This window comes from Triturus cristatus, chromosome 2_1 (assembly GCF_964204655.1).
Source record: "Triturus cristatus chromosome 2_1, aTriCri1.1, whole genome shotgun sequence".
Lineage (NCBI taxonomy): Eukaryota > Metazoa > Chordata > Amphibia > Caudata > Salamandridae > Triturus > Triturus cristatus.
Genome location: NC_140581.1, coordinates 365,830,499 through 365,845,221, shown reverse-complemented (window position 1 = coordinate 365,845,221; position 14,723 = coordinate 365,830,499). Strand labels below are relative to the sequence as shown.

The 14,723-nt window shown below is 60.2% G+C and overlaps 15 non-coding genes across 15 annotated transcripts; all 15 read right to left on the bottom strand.

Moving 5' to 3' along the window:
- Nucleotides 1–518: 518 nt before the first annotated feature.
- LOC146864519 (U1 spliceosomal RNA) lies at nt 519–682 on the bottom strand. Its single transcript, XR_014977768.1, has one exon. It is a non-coding gene; the product is annotated as a U1 spliceosomal RNA (small nuclear RNA).
- Nucleotides 683–1,299: 617 nt separating this feature from the next.
- Nucleotides 1,300–1,463, bottom strand: LOC146864518 (U1 spliceosomal RNA). The gene has a single exon (XR_014977766.1). It is a non-coding gene; the product is annotated as a U1 spliceosomal RNA (small nuclear RNA).
- A 914-nt stretch (nt 1,464–2,377) lies between these two features.
- LOC146864517 (U1 spliceosomal RNA) lies at nt 2,378–2,541 on the bottom strand. The gene has a single exon (XR_014977765.1). It is a non-coding gene; the product is annotated as a U1 spliceosomal RNA (small nuclear RNA).
- Nucleotides 2,542–3,455: 914 nt separating this feature from the next.
- On the bottom strand, nt 3,456–3,619 carry LOC146864516 (U1 spliceosomal RNA). Its single transcript, XR_014977764.1, has one exon. It is a non-coding gene; the product is annotated as a U1 spliceosomal RNA (small nuclear RNA).
- A 617-nt stretch (nt 3,620–4,236) lies between these two features.
- LOC146864515 (U1 spliceosomal RNA) lies at nt 4,237–4,400 on the bottom strand. Its single transcript, XR_014977763.1, has one exon. It is a non-coding gene; the product is annotated as a U1 spliceosomal RNA (small nuclear RNA).
- Nucleotides 4,401–5,314: 914 nt separating this feature from the next.
- Nucleotides 5,315–5,478, bottom strand: LOC146864514 (U1 spliceosomal RNA). The gene has a single exon (XR_014977762.1). It is a non-coding gene; the product is annotated as a U1 spliceosomal RNA (small nuclear RNA).
- Nucleotides 5,479–6,095: 617 nt separating this feature from the next.
- Nucleotides 6,096–6,259, bottom strand: LOC146864513 (U1 spliceosomal RNA). The gene has a single exon (XR_014977760.1). It is a non-coding gene; the product is annotated as a U1 spliceosomal RNA (small nuclear RNA).
- A 914-nt stretch (nt 6,260–7,173) lies between these two features.
- LOC146864512 (U1 spliceosomal RNA) lies at nt 7,174–7,337 on the bottom strand. Its single transcript, XR_014977759.1, has one exon. It is a non-coding gene; the product is annotated as a U1 spliceosomal RNA (small nuclear RNA).
- Nucleotides 7,338–8,251: 914 nt separating this feature from the next.
- Nucleotides 8,252–8,415, bottom strand: LOC146864511 (U1 spliceosomal RNA). Its single transcript, XR_014977758.1, has one exon. It is a non-coding gene; the product is annotated as a U1 spliceosomal RNA (small nuclear RNA).
- A 617-nt stretch (nt 8,416–9,032) lies between these two features.
- Nucleotides 9,033–9,196, bottom strand: LOC146864510 (U1 spliceosomal RNA). Its single transcript, XR_014977757.1, has one exon. It is a non-coding gene; the product is annotated as a U1 spliceosomal RNA (small nuclear RNA).
- A 914-nt stretch (nt 9,197–10,110) lies between these two features.
- On the bottom strand, nt 10,111–10,274 carry LOC146864509 (U1 spliceosomal RNA). The gene has a single exon (XR_014977756.1). It is a non-coding gene; the product is annotated as a U1 spliceosomal RNA (small nuclear RNA).
- Nucleotides 10,275–11,188: 914 nt separating this feature from the next.
- Nucleotides 11,189–11,352, bottom strand: LOC146864508 (U1 spliceosomal RNA). The gene has a single exon (XR_014977754.1). It is a non-coding gene; the product is annotated as a U1 spliceosomal RNA (small nuclear RNA).
- Nucleotides 11,353–11,969: 617 nt separating this feature from the next.
- Nucleotides 11,970–12,133, bottom strand: LOC146864507 (U1 spliceosomal RNA). The gene has a single exon (XR_014977753.1). It is a non-coding gene; the product is annotated as a U1 spliceosomal RNA (small nuclear RNA).
- Nucleotides 12,134–13,047: 914 nt separating this feature from the next.
- LOC146864506 (U1 spliceosomal RNA) lies at nt 13,048–13,211 on the bottom strand. The gene has a single exon (XR_014977752.1). It is a non-coding gene; the product is annotated as a U1 spliceosomal RNA (small nuclear RNA).
- Nucleotides 13,212–13,828: 617 nt separating this feature from the next.
- On the bottom strand, nt 13,829–13,992 carry LOC146864505 (U1 spliceosomal RNA). The gene has a single exon (XR_014977751.1). It is a non-coding gene; the product is annotated as a U1 spliceosomal RNA (small nuclear RNA).
- Between the last annotated feature and the right edge of the window lie 731 nt (nt 13,993–14,723).

Genomic DNA, 14,723 nt, shown 5'->3' with positions numbered 1-14,723 from the left:
TAGAGGTATGCAGTGCCCTGTTGCCTGGCTAGGCCCCAGTCGACTGCTTGTGGCTGAAAGCCAGGGACAAACAGGCCTGCAAGCGAGCAGGGGTTCTCGCCCTGAGCCCCTCACGCCTTCCCGAACGCTCCCAAACGCTGCCGACAGAACCCTCGCCGGGCAGAGCCCTCGCCGGGCCACGGCCTGGGGTCCTCAGCCAGAGTCTGGGCCTGGGGAGGCTAGGGCGAGGCAAGAGGCTGGCAGCCAGGCCACAGCCCCAGGGGGGCGATGGAAAGGAGCAGACATGTCACCTGGCCAGGGCCTACTTCCCTGTCTCTGGATAGGTCCCCAGAGTGGGAGGCTGCAGCTATCCCATCATTCCCCAGGCTCAGTACTTAGCATGTGATTCCCTCTTGCCCACGCCCCCGCCCCCCTCCAATCCAGCCGCAGCACCCCAGAAAGAACACAGAAGACGAGAAAGGGTGCTCCAGACTCCTTTTTATTTTTTTTTCCTTTTTGTCTTTCTTGAAACCAGAGATCAGGGGAAAGCGCGAACGCAGTCCCCCACTACCAGAAATTATGCAGTCGAGTATCCCGCATTTGGGGACATCGCAGGGGTCAGCACATCCGAAGTGCAATGGATGAGCCTCACCCTGGGAGAACCACCTTCGTGATCATGGTGTCTCCCCTGCCAGGTAAGTATGAGTTGGAAGGGGACAGGGCGAGGGCGGGCCGCTGAGCATCTCCCCGCAGAGCGAGGGTGGCATTCACACAGGCAAGGCCTGAGGCCGGGCGAAGCAGAGCATGGGCATTGTGGGGCGCAAGGTGACCAGCCAAGGCCCCTGTGCCCACTTTGGAAAGCGCGCAGCTACCCACAGCAGCTTCCCACAGGCCTCGGCCGGCCAGCAACATTTGCATGTCCACGCCCACCGGCAGCGCCAATCAGGGCCCTGCTTTCGCTATGCTGCACCTTGCTGACACGGGTGGGGGAAAGCCAGGGCTACAGCAAGCACACGAGAGGGCTTGGCAGGCCTAAATCGGGCCCAAAAGCAGATTTTTCAGGCCCTTTAAACTGTGCACAAGCAAAGGCTTTCGCAAGCACAACAGAGGGCTTGCCAGGTCGAAATCGGGCCCAGAAGCACGTTTCTAAGCCCTGAGCCAGCATCCCCAGGCTTGTAAATTTGCATATCTAATTGGCCCTCGCCCACTCCCCATTCCAGCCAGCTTACAGCACCCTGGACGGACCACAAGAAACGTCAAAGGGTGCTCCAGACTCCTTTTTATTTTTTTTTCCTTTTTGTCTTTCTTGAAACCAGAGATCAGGGGAAAGCGCGAACGCAGTCCCCCACTACCAGAAATTATGCAGTCGAGTATCCCGCATTTGGGGACATCGCAGGGGTCAGCACATCCGAAGTGCAATGGATGAGCCTCACCCTGGGAGAACCACCTTCGTGATCATGGTGTCTCCCCTGCCAGGTAAGTATGAGTTGGAAGGGGACAGGGTGAGGGCGGGCCGCTGGGCATCTCCCCGCAGAGCGAGGGTGGCATTCACACAGGCAAGGCCTGAGGCCGGGCGAAGCAGAGCATGGGCATTGTGGGGCGCAAGGTGACCAGCCAAGGCCCCTGTGCCCACTTTGGAAAGCGCGCAGCTACCCACAGCAGCTTCCCACAGGCCTCGGCCGGCCAGCAACATTTGCATGTCCACGCCCACCGGCAGCGCCAATCAGGGCCCTGCTTTCGCTATGCTGCACCTTGCTGACACGGGTGGGGGAAAGCCAGGGCTACAGCAAGCACAGAAGGGCGATTGCCATGTCGACTTTGGGCCCAGAAGCAGAGATTTGGGGCTTTTGAAGCCTAAGAGCTGCCACTGAGGCCGCCTCTAGAGGTATGCAGTGCCCTGTTGCCTGGCTAGGCCCCAGTCGACTGCTTGTGGCTGAAAGCCAGGGACAAACAGGCCTGCAAGCGAGCAGGGGTTCTCGCCCTGAGCCCCTCACGCCTTCCCGAACGCTCCCAAACGCTGCAGACAGAACCCTCGCCGGGCAGAGCCCTCGCCGGGCCACGGCCTGGGGTCCTCAGCCAGAGTCTGGGCCTGGGAAGGCTAGGGCGAGGCAAGAGGCTGGCAGCCAGGCCACAGCCCCAGGGGGGCGATGGAAAGGAGCAGACATGTCACCTGGCCAGGGCCTACTTCCCTGTCTCTGGATAGGTCCCCAGAGTGGGAGGCTGCAGCTATCCCATCATTCCCCAGGCTCAGTACTTAGCATGTGATTCCCTCTTGCCCACGCCCCCGCCCCCCTCCAATCCAGCCGCAGCACCCCAGAAAGAACACAGAAGACGAGAAAGGGTGCTCCAGACTCCTTTTTTTTTTTTTTTCCTTTTTGTCTTTCTTGAAACCAGAGATCAGGGGAAAGCGCGAACGCAGTCCCCCACTACCAGAAATTATGCAGTCGAGTATCCCGCATTTGGGGACATCGCAGGGGTCAGCACATCCGAAGTGCAATGGATGAGCCTCACCCTGGGAGAACCACCTTCGTGATCATGGTGTCTCCCCTGCCAGGTAAGTATGAGTTGGAAGGGGACAGGGTGAGGGCGGGCCGCTGGGCATCTCCCCGCAGAGCGAGGGTGGCATTCACACAGGCAAGGCCTGAGGCCGGGCGAAGCAGAGCATGGGCATTGTGGGGCGCAAGGTGACCAGCCAAGGCCCCTGTGCCCACTTTGGAAAGCGCGCAGCTACCCACAGCAGCTTCCCACAGGCCTCGGCCGGCCAGCAACATTTGCATGTCCACGCCCACCGGCAGCGCCAATCAGGGCCCTGCTTTCGCTATGCTGCACCTTGCTGACACGGGTGGGGGAAAGCCAGGGCTACAGCAAGCACAGAAGGGCGATTGCCATGTCGACTTTGGGCCCAGAAGCAGAGATTTGGGGCTTTTGAAGCCTAAGAGCTGCCACTGAGGCCGCCTCTAGAGGTATGCAGTGCCCTGTTGCCTGGCTAGGCCCCAGTCGACTGCTTGTGGCTGAAAGCCAGGGACAAACAGGCCTGCAAGCGAGCAGGGGTTCTCGCCCTGAGCCCCTCACGCCTTCCCGAACGCTCCCAAACGCTGCAGACAGAACCCTCGCCGGGCAGAGCCCTCGCCGGGCCACGGCCTGGGGTCCTCAGCCAGAGTCTGGGCCTGGGAAGGCTAGGGCGAGGCAAGAGGCTGGCAGCCAGGCCACAGCCCCAGGGGGGCGATGGAAAGGAGCAGACATGTCACCTGGCCAGGGCCTACTTCCCTGTCTCTGGATAGGTCCCCAGAGTGGGAGGCTGCAGCTATCCCATCATTCCCCAGGCTCAGTACTTAGCATGTGATTCCCTCTTGCCCACGCCCCCGCCCCCCTCCAATCCAGCCGCAGCACCCCAGAAAGAACACAGAAGACGAGAAAGGGTGCTCCAGACTCCTTTTTATTTTTTTTTCCTTTTTGTCTTTCTTGAAACCAGAGATCAGGGGAAAGCGCGAACGCAGTCCCCCACTACCAGAAATTATGCAGTCGAGTATCCCGCATTTGGGGACATCGCAGGGGTCAGCACATCCGAAGTGCAATGGATGAGCCTCACCCTGGGAGAACCACCTTCGTGATCATGGTGTCTCCCCTGCCAGGTAAGTATGAGTTGGAAGGGGACAGGGTGAGGGCGGGCCGCTGGGCATCTCCCCGCAGAGCGAGGGTGGCATTCACACAGGCAAGGCCTGAGGCCGGGCGAAGCAGAGCATGGGCATTGTGGGGCGCAAGGTGACCAGCCAAGGCCCCTGTGCCCACTTTGGAAAGCGCGCAGCTACCCACAGCAGCTTCCCACAGGCCTCGGCCGGCCAGCAACATTTGCATGTCCACGCCCACCGGCAGCGCCAATCAGGGCCCTGCTTTCGCTATGCTGCACCTTGCTGACACGGGTGGGGGAAAGCCAGGGCTACAGCAAGCACACGAGAGGGCTTGGCAGGCCTAAATCGGGCCCAAAAGCAGATTTTTCAGGCCCTTTAAACTGTGCACAAGCAAAGGCTTTCGCAAGCACAACAGAGGGCTTGCCAGGTCGAAATCGGGCCCAGAAGCACGTTTCTAAGCCCTGAGCCAGCATCCCCAGGCTTGTAAATTTGCATATCTAATTGGCCCTCGCCCACTCCCCATTCCAGCCAGCTTACAGCACCCTGGACGGACCACAAGAAACGTCAAAGGGTGCTCCAGACTCCTTTTTATTTTTTTTTCCTTTTTGTCTTTCTTGAAACCAGAGATCAGGGGAAAGCGCGAACGCAGTCCCCCACTACCAGAAATTATGCAGTCGAGTATCCCGCATTTGGGGACATCGCAGGGGTCAGCACATCCGAAGTGCAATGGATGAGCCTCACCCTGGGAGAACCACCTTCGTGATCATGGTGTCTCCCCTGCCAGGTAAGTATGAGTTGGAAGGGGACAGGGTGAGGGCGGGCCGCTGGGCATCTCCCCGCAGAGCGAGGGTGGCATTCACACAGGCAAGGCCTGAGGCCGGGCGAAGCAGAGCATGGGCATTGTGGGGCGCAAGGTGACCAGCCAAGGCCCCTGTGCCCACTTTGGAAAGCGCGCAGCTACCCACAGCAGCTTCCCACAGGCCTCGGCCGGCCAGCAACATTTGCATGTCCACACCCACCGGCAGCGCCAATCAGGGCCCTGCTTTCGCTATGCTGCACCTTGCTGACACGGGTGGGGGAAAGCCAGGGCTACAGCAAGCACAGAAGGGCGATTGCCATGTCGACTTTGGGCCCAGAAGCAGAGATTTGGGGCTTTTGAAGCCTAAGAGCTGCCACTGAGGCCGCCTCTAGAGGTATGCAGTGCCCTGTTGCCTGGCTAGGCCCCAGTCGACTGCTTGTGGCTGAAAGCCAGGGACAAACAGGCCTGCAAGCGAGCAGGGGTTCTCGCCCTGAGCCCCTCACGCCTTCCCGAACGCTCCCAAACGCTGCCGACAGAACCCTCGCCGGGCAGAGCCCTCGCCGGGCCACGGCCTGGGGTCCTCAGCCAGAGTCTGGGCCTGGGGAGGCTAGGGCGAGGCAAGAGGCTGGCAGCCAGGCCACAGCCCCAGGGGGGCGATGGAAAGGAGCAGACATGTCACCTGGCCAGGGCCTACTTCCCTGTCTCTGGATAGGTCCCCAGAGTGGGAGGCTGCAGCTATCCCATCATTCCCCAGGCTCAGTACTTAGCATGTGATTCCCTCTTGCCCACGCCCCCGCCCCCCTCCAATCCAGCCGCAGCACCCCAGAAAGAACACAGAAGACGAGAAAGGGTGCTCCAGACTCCTTTTTATTTTTTTTTCCTTTTTGTCTTTCTTGAAACCAGAGATCAGGGGAAAGCGCGAACGCAGTCCCCCACTACCAGAAATTATGCAGTCGAGTATCCCGCATTTGGGGACATCGCAGGGGTCAGCACATCCGAAGTGCAATGGATGAGCCTCACCCTGGGAGAACCACCTTCGTGATCATGGTGTCTCCCCTGCCAGGTAAGTATGAGTTGGAAGGGGACAGGGCGAGGGCGGGCCGCTGAGCATCTCCCCGCAGAGCGAGGGTGGCATTCACACAGGCAAGGCCTGAGGCCGGGCGAAGCAGAGCATGGGCATTGTGGGGCGCAAGGTGACCAGCCAAGGCCCCTGTGCCCACTTTGGAAAGCGCGCAGCTACCCACAGCAGCTTCCCACAGGCCTCGGCCGGCCAGCAACATTTGCATGTCCACGCCCACCGGCAGCGCCAATCAGGGCCCTGCTTTCGCTATGCTGCACCTTGCTGACACGGGTGGGGGAAAGCCAGGGCTACAGCAAGCACACGAGAGGGCTTGGCAGGCCTAAATCGGGCCCAAAAGCAGATTTTTCAGGCCCTTTAAACTGTGCACAAGCAAAGGCTTTCGCAAGCACAACAGAGGGCTTGCCAGGTCGAAATCGGGCCCAGAAGCACGTTTCTAAGCCCTGAGCCAGCATCCCCAGGCTTGTAAATTTGCATATCTAATTGGCCCTCGCCCACTCCCCATTCCAGCCAGCTTACAGCACCCTGGACGGACCACAAGAAACGTCAAAGGGTGCTCCAGACTCCTTTTTATTTTTTTTTCCTTTTTGTCTTTCTTGAAACCAGAGATCAGGGGAAAGCGCGAACGCAGTCCCCCACTACCAGAAATTATGCAGTCGAGTATCCCGCATTTGGGGACATCGCAGGGGTCAGCACATCCGAAGTGCAATGGATGAGCCTCACCCTGGGAGAACCACCTTCGTGATCATGGTGTCTCCCCTGCCAGGTAAGTATGAGTTGGAAGGGGACAGGGTGAGGGCGGGCCGCTGGGCATCTCCCCGCAGAGCGAGGGTGGCATTCACACAGGCAAGGCCTGAGGCCGGGCGAAGCAGAGCATGGGCATTGTGGGGCGCAAGGTGACCAGCCAAGGCCCCTGTGCCCACTTTGGAAAGCGCGCAGCTACCCACAGCAGCTTCCCACAGGCCTCGGCCGGCCAGCAACATTTGCATGTCCACGCCCACCGGCAGCGCCAATCAGGGCCCTGCTTTCGCTATGCTGCACCTTGCTGACACGGGTGGGGGAAAGCCAGGGCTACAGCAAGCACAGAAGGGCGATTGCCATGTCGACTTTGGGCCCAGAAGCAGAGATTTGGGGCTTTTGAAGCCTAAGAGCTGCCACTGAGGCCGCCTCTAGAGGTATGCAGTGCCCTGTTGCCTGGCTAGGCCCCAGTCGACTGCTTGTGGCTGAAAGCCAGGGACAAACAGGCCTGCAAGCGAGCAGGGGTTCTCGCCCTGAGCCCCTCACGCCTTCCCTCACGCTCCCAAACGCTGCAGACAGAACCCTCGCCGGGCAGAGCCCTCGCCGGGCCACGGCCTGGGGTCCTCAGCCAGAGTCTGGGCCTGGGAAGGCTAGGGCGAGGCAAGAGGCTGGCAGCCAGGCCACAGCCCCAGGGGGGCGATGGAAAGGAGCAGACATGTCACCTGGCCAGGGCCTACTTCCCTGTCTCTGGATAGGTCCCCAGAGTGGGAGGCTGCAGCTATCCCATCATTCCCCAGGCTCAGTACTTAGCATGTGATTCCCTCTTGCCCACGCCCCCGCCCCCCTCCAATCCAGCCGCAGCACCCCAGAAAGAACACAGAAGACGAGAAAGGGTGCTCCAGACTCCTTTTTATTTTTTTTTCCTTTTTGTCTTTCTTGAAACCAGAGATCAGGGGAAAGCGCGAACGCAGTCCCCCACTACCAGAAATTATGCAGTCGAGTATCCCGCATTTGGGGACATCGCAGGGGTCAGCACATCCGAAGTGCAATGGATGAGCCTCACCCTGGGAGAACCACCTTCGTGATCATGGTGTCTCCCCTGCCAGGTAAGTATGAGTTGGAAGGGGACAGGGTGAGGGCGGGCCGCTGGGCATCTCCCCGCAGAGCGAGGGTGGCATTCACACAGGCAAGGCCTGAGGCCGGGCGAAGCAGAGCATGGGCATTGTGGGGCGCAAGGTGACCAGCCAAGGCCCCTGTGCCCACTTTGGAAAGCGCGCAGCTACCCACAGCAGCTTCCCACAGGCCTCGGCCGGCCAGCAACATTTGCATGTCCACGCCCACCGGCAGCGCCAATCAGGGCCCTGCTTTCGCTATGCTGCACCTTGCTGACACGGGTGGGGGAAAGCCAGGGCTACAGCAAGCACAGAAGGGCGATTGCCATGTCGACTTTGGGCCCAGAAGCAGAGATTTGGGGCTTTTGAAGCCTAAGAGCTGCCACTGAGGCCGCCTCTAGAGGTATGCAGTGCCCTGTTGCCTGGCTAGGCCCCAGTCGACTGCTTGTGGCTGAAAGCCAGGGACAAACAGGCCTGCAAGCGAGCAGGGGTTCTCGCCCTGAGCCCCTCACGCCTTCCCGAACGCTCCCAAACGCTGCAGACAGAACCCTCGCCGGGCAGAGCCCTCGCCGGGCCACGGCCTGGGGTCCTCAGCCAGAGTCTGGGCCTGGGGAGGCTAGGGCGAGGCAAGAGGCTGGCAGCCAGGCCACAGCCCCAGGGGGGCGATGGAAAGGAGCAGACATGTCACCTGGCCAGGGCCTACTTCCCTGTCTCTGGATAGGTCCCCAGAGTGGGAGGCTGCAGCTATCCCATCATTCCCCAGGCTCAGTACTTAGCATGTGATTCCCTCTTGCCCACGCCCCCGCCCCCCTCCAATCCAGCCGCAGCACCCCAGAAAGAACACAGAAGACGAGAAAGGGTGCTCCAGACTCCTTTTTATTTTTTTTTCCTTTTTGTCTTTCTTGAAACCAGAGATCAGGGGAAAGCGCGAACGCAGTCCCCCACTACCAGAAATTATGCAGTCGAGTATCCCGCATTTGGGGACATCGCAGGGGTCAGCACATCCGAAGTGCAATGGATGAGCCTCACCCTGGGAGAACCACCTTCGTGATCATGGTGTCTCCCCTGCCAGGTAAGTATGAGTTGGAAGGGGACAGGGTGAGGGCGGGCCGCTGGGCATCTCCCCGCAGAGCGAGGGTGGCATTCACACAGGCAAGGCCTGAGGCCGGGCGAAGCAGAGCATGGGCATTGTGGGGCGCAAGGTGACCAGCCAAGGCCCCTGTGCCCACTTTGGAAAGCGCGCAGCTACCCACAGCAGCTTCCCACAGGCCTCGGCCGGCCAGCAACATTTGCATGTCCACGCCCACCGGCAGCGCCAATCAGGGCCCTGCTTTCGCTATGCTGCACCTTGCTGACACGGGTGGGGGAAAGCCAGGGCTACAGCAAGCACACGAGAGGGCTTGGCAGGCCTAAATCGGGCCCAAAAGCAGATTTTTCAGGCCCTTTAAACTGTGCACAAGCAAAGGCTTTCGCAAGCACAACAGAGGGCTTGCCAGGTCGAAATCGGGCCCAGAAGCACGTTTCTAAGCCCTGAGCCAGCATCCCCAGGCTTGTAAATTTGCATATCTAATTGGCCCTCGCCCACTCACCATTCCAGCCAGCTTACAGCACCCTGGACGGACCACAAGAAACGTCAAAGGGTGCTCCAGACTCCTTTTTATTTTTTTTTCCTTTTTGTCTTTCTTGAAACCAGAGATCAGGGGAAAGCGCGAACGCAGTCCCCCACTACCAGAAATTATGCAGTCGAGTATCCCGCATTTGGGGACATCGCAGGGGTCAGCACATCCGAAGTGCAATGGATGAGCCTCACCCTGGGAGAACCACCTTCGTGATCATGGTGTCTCCCCTGCCAGGTAAGTATGAGTTGGAAGGGGACAGGGTGAGGGCGGGCCGCTGGGCATCTCCCCGCAGAGCGAGGGTGGCATTCACACAGGCAAGGCCTGAGGCCGGGCGAAGCAGAGCATGGGCATTGTGGGGCGCAAGGTGACCAGCCAAGGCCCCTGTGCCCACTTTGGAAAGCGCGCAGCTACCCACAGCAGCTTCCCACAGGCCTCGGCCGGCCAGCAACATTTGCATGTCCACACCCACCGGCAGCGCCAATCAGGGCCCTGCTTTCGCTATGCTGCACCTTGCTGACACGGGTGGGGGAAAGCCAGGGCTACAGCAAGCACAGAAGGGCGATTGCCATGTCGACTTTGGGCCCAGAAGCAGAGATTTGGGGCTTTTGAAGCCTAAGAGCTGCCACTGAGGCCGCCTCTAGAGGTATGCAGTGCCCTGTTGCCTGGCTAGGCCCCAGTCGACTGCTTGTGGCTGAAAGCCAGGGACAAACAGGCCTGCAAGCGAGCAGGGGTTCTCGCCCTGAGCCCCTCACGCCTTCCCGAACGCTCCCAAACGCTGCCGACAGAACCCTCGCCGGGCAGAGACCTCGCCGGGCCACGGCCTGGGGTCCTCAGCCAGAGTCTGGGCCTGGGGAGGCTAGGGCGAGGCAAGAGGCTGGCAGCCAGGCCACAGCCCCAGGGGGGCGATGGAAAGGAGCAGACATGTCACCTGGCCAGGGCCTACTTCCCTGTCTCTGGATAGGTCCCCAGAGTGGGAGGCTGCAGCTATCCCATCATTCCCCAGGCTCAGTACTTAGCATGTGATTCCCTCTTGCCCACGCCCCCGCCCCCCTCCAATCCAGCCGCAGCACCCCAGAAAGAACACAGAAGACGAGAAAGGGTGCTCCAGACTCCTTTTTATTTTTTTTTCCTTTTTGTCTTTCTTGAAACCAGAGATCAGGGGAAAGCGCGAACGCAGTCCCCCACTACCAGAAATTATGCAGTCGAGTATCCCGCATTTGGGGACATCGCAGGGGTCAGCACATCCGAAGTGCAATGGATGAGCCTCACCCTGGGAGAACCACCTTCGTGATCATGGTGTCTCCCCTGCCAGGTAAGTATGAGTTGGAAGGGGACAGGGCGAGGGCGGGCCGCTGAGCATCTCCCCGCAGAGCGAGGGTGGCATTCACACAGGCAAGGCCTGAGGCCGGGCGAAGCAGAGCATGGGCATTGTGGGGCGCAAGGTGACCAGCCAAGGCCCCTGTGCCCACTTTGGAAAGCGCGCAGCTACCCACAGCAGCTTCCCACAGGCCTCGGCCGGCCAGCAACATTTGCATGTCCACGCCCACCGGCAGCGCCAATCAGGGCCCTGCTTTCGCTATGCTGCACCTTGCTGACACGGGTGGGGGAAAGCCAGGGCTACAGCAAGCACAGAAGGGCGATTGCCATGTCGACTTTGGGCCCAGAAGCAGAGATTTGGGGCTTTTGAAGCCTAAGAGCTGCCACTGAGGCCGCCTCTAGAGGTATGCAGTGCCCTGTTGCCTGGCTAGGCCCCAGTCGACTGCTTGTGGCTGAAAGCCAGGGACAAACAGGCCTGCAAGCGAGCAGGGGTTCTCGCCCTGAGCCCCTCACGCCTTCCCGAACGCTCCCAAACGCTGCCGACAGAACCCTCGCCGGGCAGAGCCCTCGCCGGGCCACGGCCTGGGGTCCTCAGCCAGAGTCTGGGCCTGGGGAGGCTAGGGCGAGGCAAGAGGCTGGCAGCCAGGCCACAGCCCCAGGGGGGCGATGGAAAGGAGCAGACATGTCACCTGGCCAGGGCCTACTTCCCTGTCTCTGGATAGGTCCCCAGAGTGGGAGGCTGCAGCTATCCCATCATTCCCCAGGCTCAGTACTTAGCATGTGATTCCCTCTTGCCCACGCCCCCGCCCCCCTCCAATCCAGCCGCAGCACCCCAGAAAGAACACAGAAGACGAGAAAGGGTGCTCCAGACTCCTTTTTATTTTTTTTTCCTTTTTGTCTTTCTTGAAACCAGAGATCAGGGGAAAGCGCGAACGCAGTCCCCCACTACCAGAAATTATGCAGTCGAGTATCCCGCATTTGGGGACATCGCAGGGGTCAGCACATCCGAAGTGCAATGGATGAGCCTCACCCTGGGAGAACCACCTTCGTGATCATGGTGTCTCCCCTGCCAGGTAAGTATGAGTTGGAAGGGGACAGGGTGAGGGCGGGCCGCTGGGCATCTCCCCGCAGAGCGAGGGTGGCATTCACACAGGCAAGGCCTGAGGCCGGGCGAAGCAGAGCATGGGCATTGTGGGGCGCAAGGTGACCAGCCAAGGCCCCTGTGCCCACTTTGGAAAGCGCGCAGCTACCCACAGCAGCTTCCCACAGGCCTCGGCCGGCCAGCAACATTTGCATGTCCACGCCCACCGGCAGCGCCAATCAGGGCCCTGCTTTCGCTATGCTGCACCTTGCTGACACGGGTGGGGGAAAGCCAGGGCTACAGCAAGCACACGAGAGGGCTTGGCAGGCCTAAATCGGGCCCAAAAGCAGATTTTTCAGGCCCTTTAAACTGTGCACAAGCAAAGGCTTTCGCAAGCACAACAGAGGGCTTGCCAGGTCGAAATCGGGCCCAGAAGCACGTTTCTAAGCCCTGAGCCAGCATCCCCAGGCTTGTAAATTTGCATATCTAATTGGCCCTCGCCCACTCCCCATTCCAGCCAGCTTACAGCACCCTGGACGGACCACAAGAAACGTCAAAGGGTGCTCCAGACTCCTTTTTATTTTTTTTTCCTTTTTGTCTTTCTTGAAACCAGAGATCAGGGGAAAGCGCGAACGCAGTCCCCCACTACCAGAAATTATGCAGTCGAGTATCCCGCATTTGGGGACATCGCAGGGGTCAGCACATCCGAAGTGCAATGGATGAGCCTCACCCTGGGAGAACCACCTTCGTGATCATGGTGTCTCCCCTGCCAGGTAAGTATGAGTTGGAAGGGGACAGGGTGAGGGCGGGCCGCTGGGCATCTCCCCGCAGAGCGAGGGTGGCATTCACACAGGCAAGGCCTGAGGCCGGGCGAAGCAGAGCATGGGCATTGTGGGGCGCAAGGTGACCAGCCAAGGCCCCTGTGCCCACTTTGGAAAGCGCGCAGCTACCCACAGCAGCTTCCCACAGGCCTCGGCCGGCCAGCAACATTTGCATGTCCACACCCACCGGCAGCGCCAATCAGGGCCCTGCTTTCGCTATGCTGCACCTTGCTGACACGGGTGGGGGAAAGCCAGGGCTACAGCAAGCACAGAAGGGCGATTGCCATGTCGACTTTGGGCCCAGAAGCAGAGATTTGGGGCTTTTGAAGCCTAAGAGCTGCCACTGAGGCCGCCTCTAGAGGTATGCAGTGCCCTGTTGCCTGGCTAGGCCCCAGTCGACTGCTTGTGGCTGAAAGCCAGGGACAAACAGGCCTGCAAGCGAGCAGGGGTTCTCGCCCTGAGCCCCTCACGCCTTCCCGAACGCTCCCAAACGCTGCCGACAGAACCCTCGCCGGGCAGAGCCCTCGCCGGGCCACGGCCTGGGGTCCTCAGCCAGAGTCTGGGCCTGGGGAGGCTAGGGCGAGGCAAGAGGCTGGCAGCCAGGCCACAGCCCCAGGGGGGCGATGGAAAGGAGCAGACATGTCACCTGGCCAGGGCCTACTTCCCTGTCTCTGGATAGGTCCCCAGAGTGGGAGGCTGCAGCTATCCCATCATTCCCCAGGCTCAGTACTTAGCATGTGATTCCCTCTTGCCCACGCCCCCGCCCCCCTCCAATCCAGCCGCAGCACCCCAGAAAGAACACAGAAGACGAGAAAGGGTGCTCCAGACTCCTTTTTATTTTTTTTTCCTTTTTGTCTTTCTTGAAACCAGAGATCAGGGGAAAGCGCGAACGCAGTCCCCCACTACCAGAAATTATGCAGTCGAGTATCCCGCATTTGGGGACATCGCAGGGGTCAGCACATCCGAAGTGCAATGGATGAGCCTCACCCTGGGAGAACCACCTTCGTGATCATGGTGTCTCCCCTGCCAGGTAAGTATGAGTTGGAAGGGGACAGGGCGAGGGCGGGCCGCTGAGCATCTCCCCGCAGAGCGAGGGTGGCATTCACACAGGCAAGGCCTGAGGCCGGGCGAAGCAGAGCATGGGCATTGTGGGGCGCAAGGTGACCAGCCAAGGCCCCTGTGCCCACTTTGGAAAGCGCGCAGCTACCCACAGCAGCTTCCCACAGGCCTCGGCCGGCCAGCAACATTTGCATGTCCACGCCCACCGGCAGCGCCAATCAGGGCCCTGCTTTCGCTATGCTGCACCTTGCTGACACGGGTGGGGGAAAGCCAGGGCTACAGCAAGCACACGAGAGGGCTTGGCAGGCCTAAATCGGGCCCAAAAGCAGATTTTTCAGGCCCTTTAAACTGTGCACAAGCAAAGGCTTTCGCAAGCACAACAGAGGGCTTGCCAGGTCGAAATCGGGCCCAGAAGCACGTTTCTAAGCCCTGAGCCAGCATCCCCAGGCTTGTAAATTTGCATATCTAATTGGCCCTCGCCCACTCCCCATTCCAGCCAGCTTACAGCACCCTGGACGGACCACAAGAAACGTCAAAGGGTGCTCCAGACTCCTTTTTATTTTTTTTTCCTTTTTGTCTTTCTTGAAACCAGAGATCAGGGGAAAGCGCGAACGCAGTCCCCCACTACCAGAAATTATGCAGTCGAGTATCCCGCATTTGGGGACATCGCAGGGGTCAGCACATCCGAAGTGCAATGGATGAGCCTCACCCTGGGAGAACCACCTTCGTGATCATGGTGTCTCCCCTGCCAGGTAAGTATGAGTTGGAAGGGGACAGGGTGAGGGCGGGCCGCTGGGCATCTCCCCGCAGAGCGAGGGTGGCATTCACACAGGCAAGGCCTGAGGCCGGGCGAAGCAGAGCATGGGCATTGTGGGGCGCAAGGTGACCAGCCAAGGCCCCTGTGCCCACTTTGGAAAGCGCGCAGCTACCCACAGCAGCTTCCCACAGGCCTCGGCCGGCCAGCAACATTTGCATGTCCACGCCCACCGGCAGCGCCAATCAGGGCCCTGCTTTCGCTATGCTGCACCTTGCTGACACGGGTGGGGGAAAGCCAGGGCTACAGCAAGCACAGAAGGGCGATTGCCATGTCGACTTTGGGCCCAGAAGCAGAGATTTGGGGCTTTTGAAGCCTAAGAGCTGCCACTGAGGCCGCCTCTAGAGGTATGCAGTGCCCTGTTGCCTGGCTAGGCCCCAGTCGACTGCTTGTGGCTGAAAGCCAGGGACAAACAGGCCTGCAAGCGAGCAGGGGTTCTCGCCCTGAGCCCCTCACGCCTTCCCGAACGCTCCCAAACGCTGCAGACAGAACCCTCGCCGGGCAGAGCCCTCGCCGGGCCACGGCCTGGGGTCCTCAGCCAGAGTCTGGGCCTGGGAAGGCTAGGGCGAGGCAAGAGGCTGGCAGCCAGGCCACAGCCCCAGGGGGGCGATGGAAAGGAGCAGACATGTCACCTGGCCAGGGCCTACTTCCCTGTCTCTGGATAGGTCCCCAGAGTG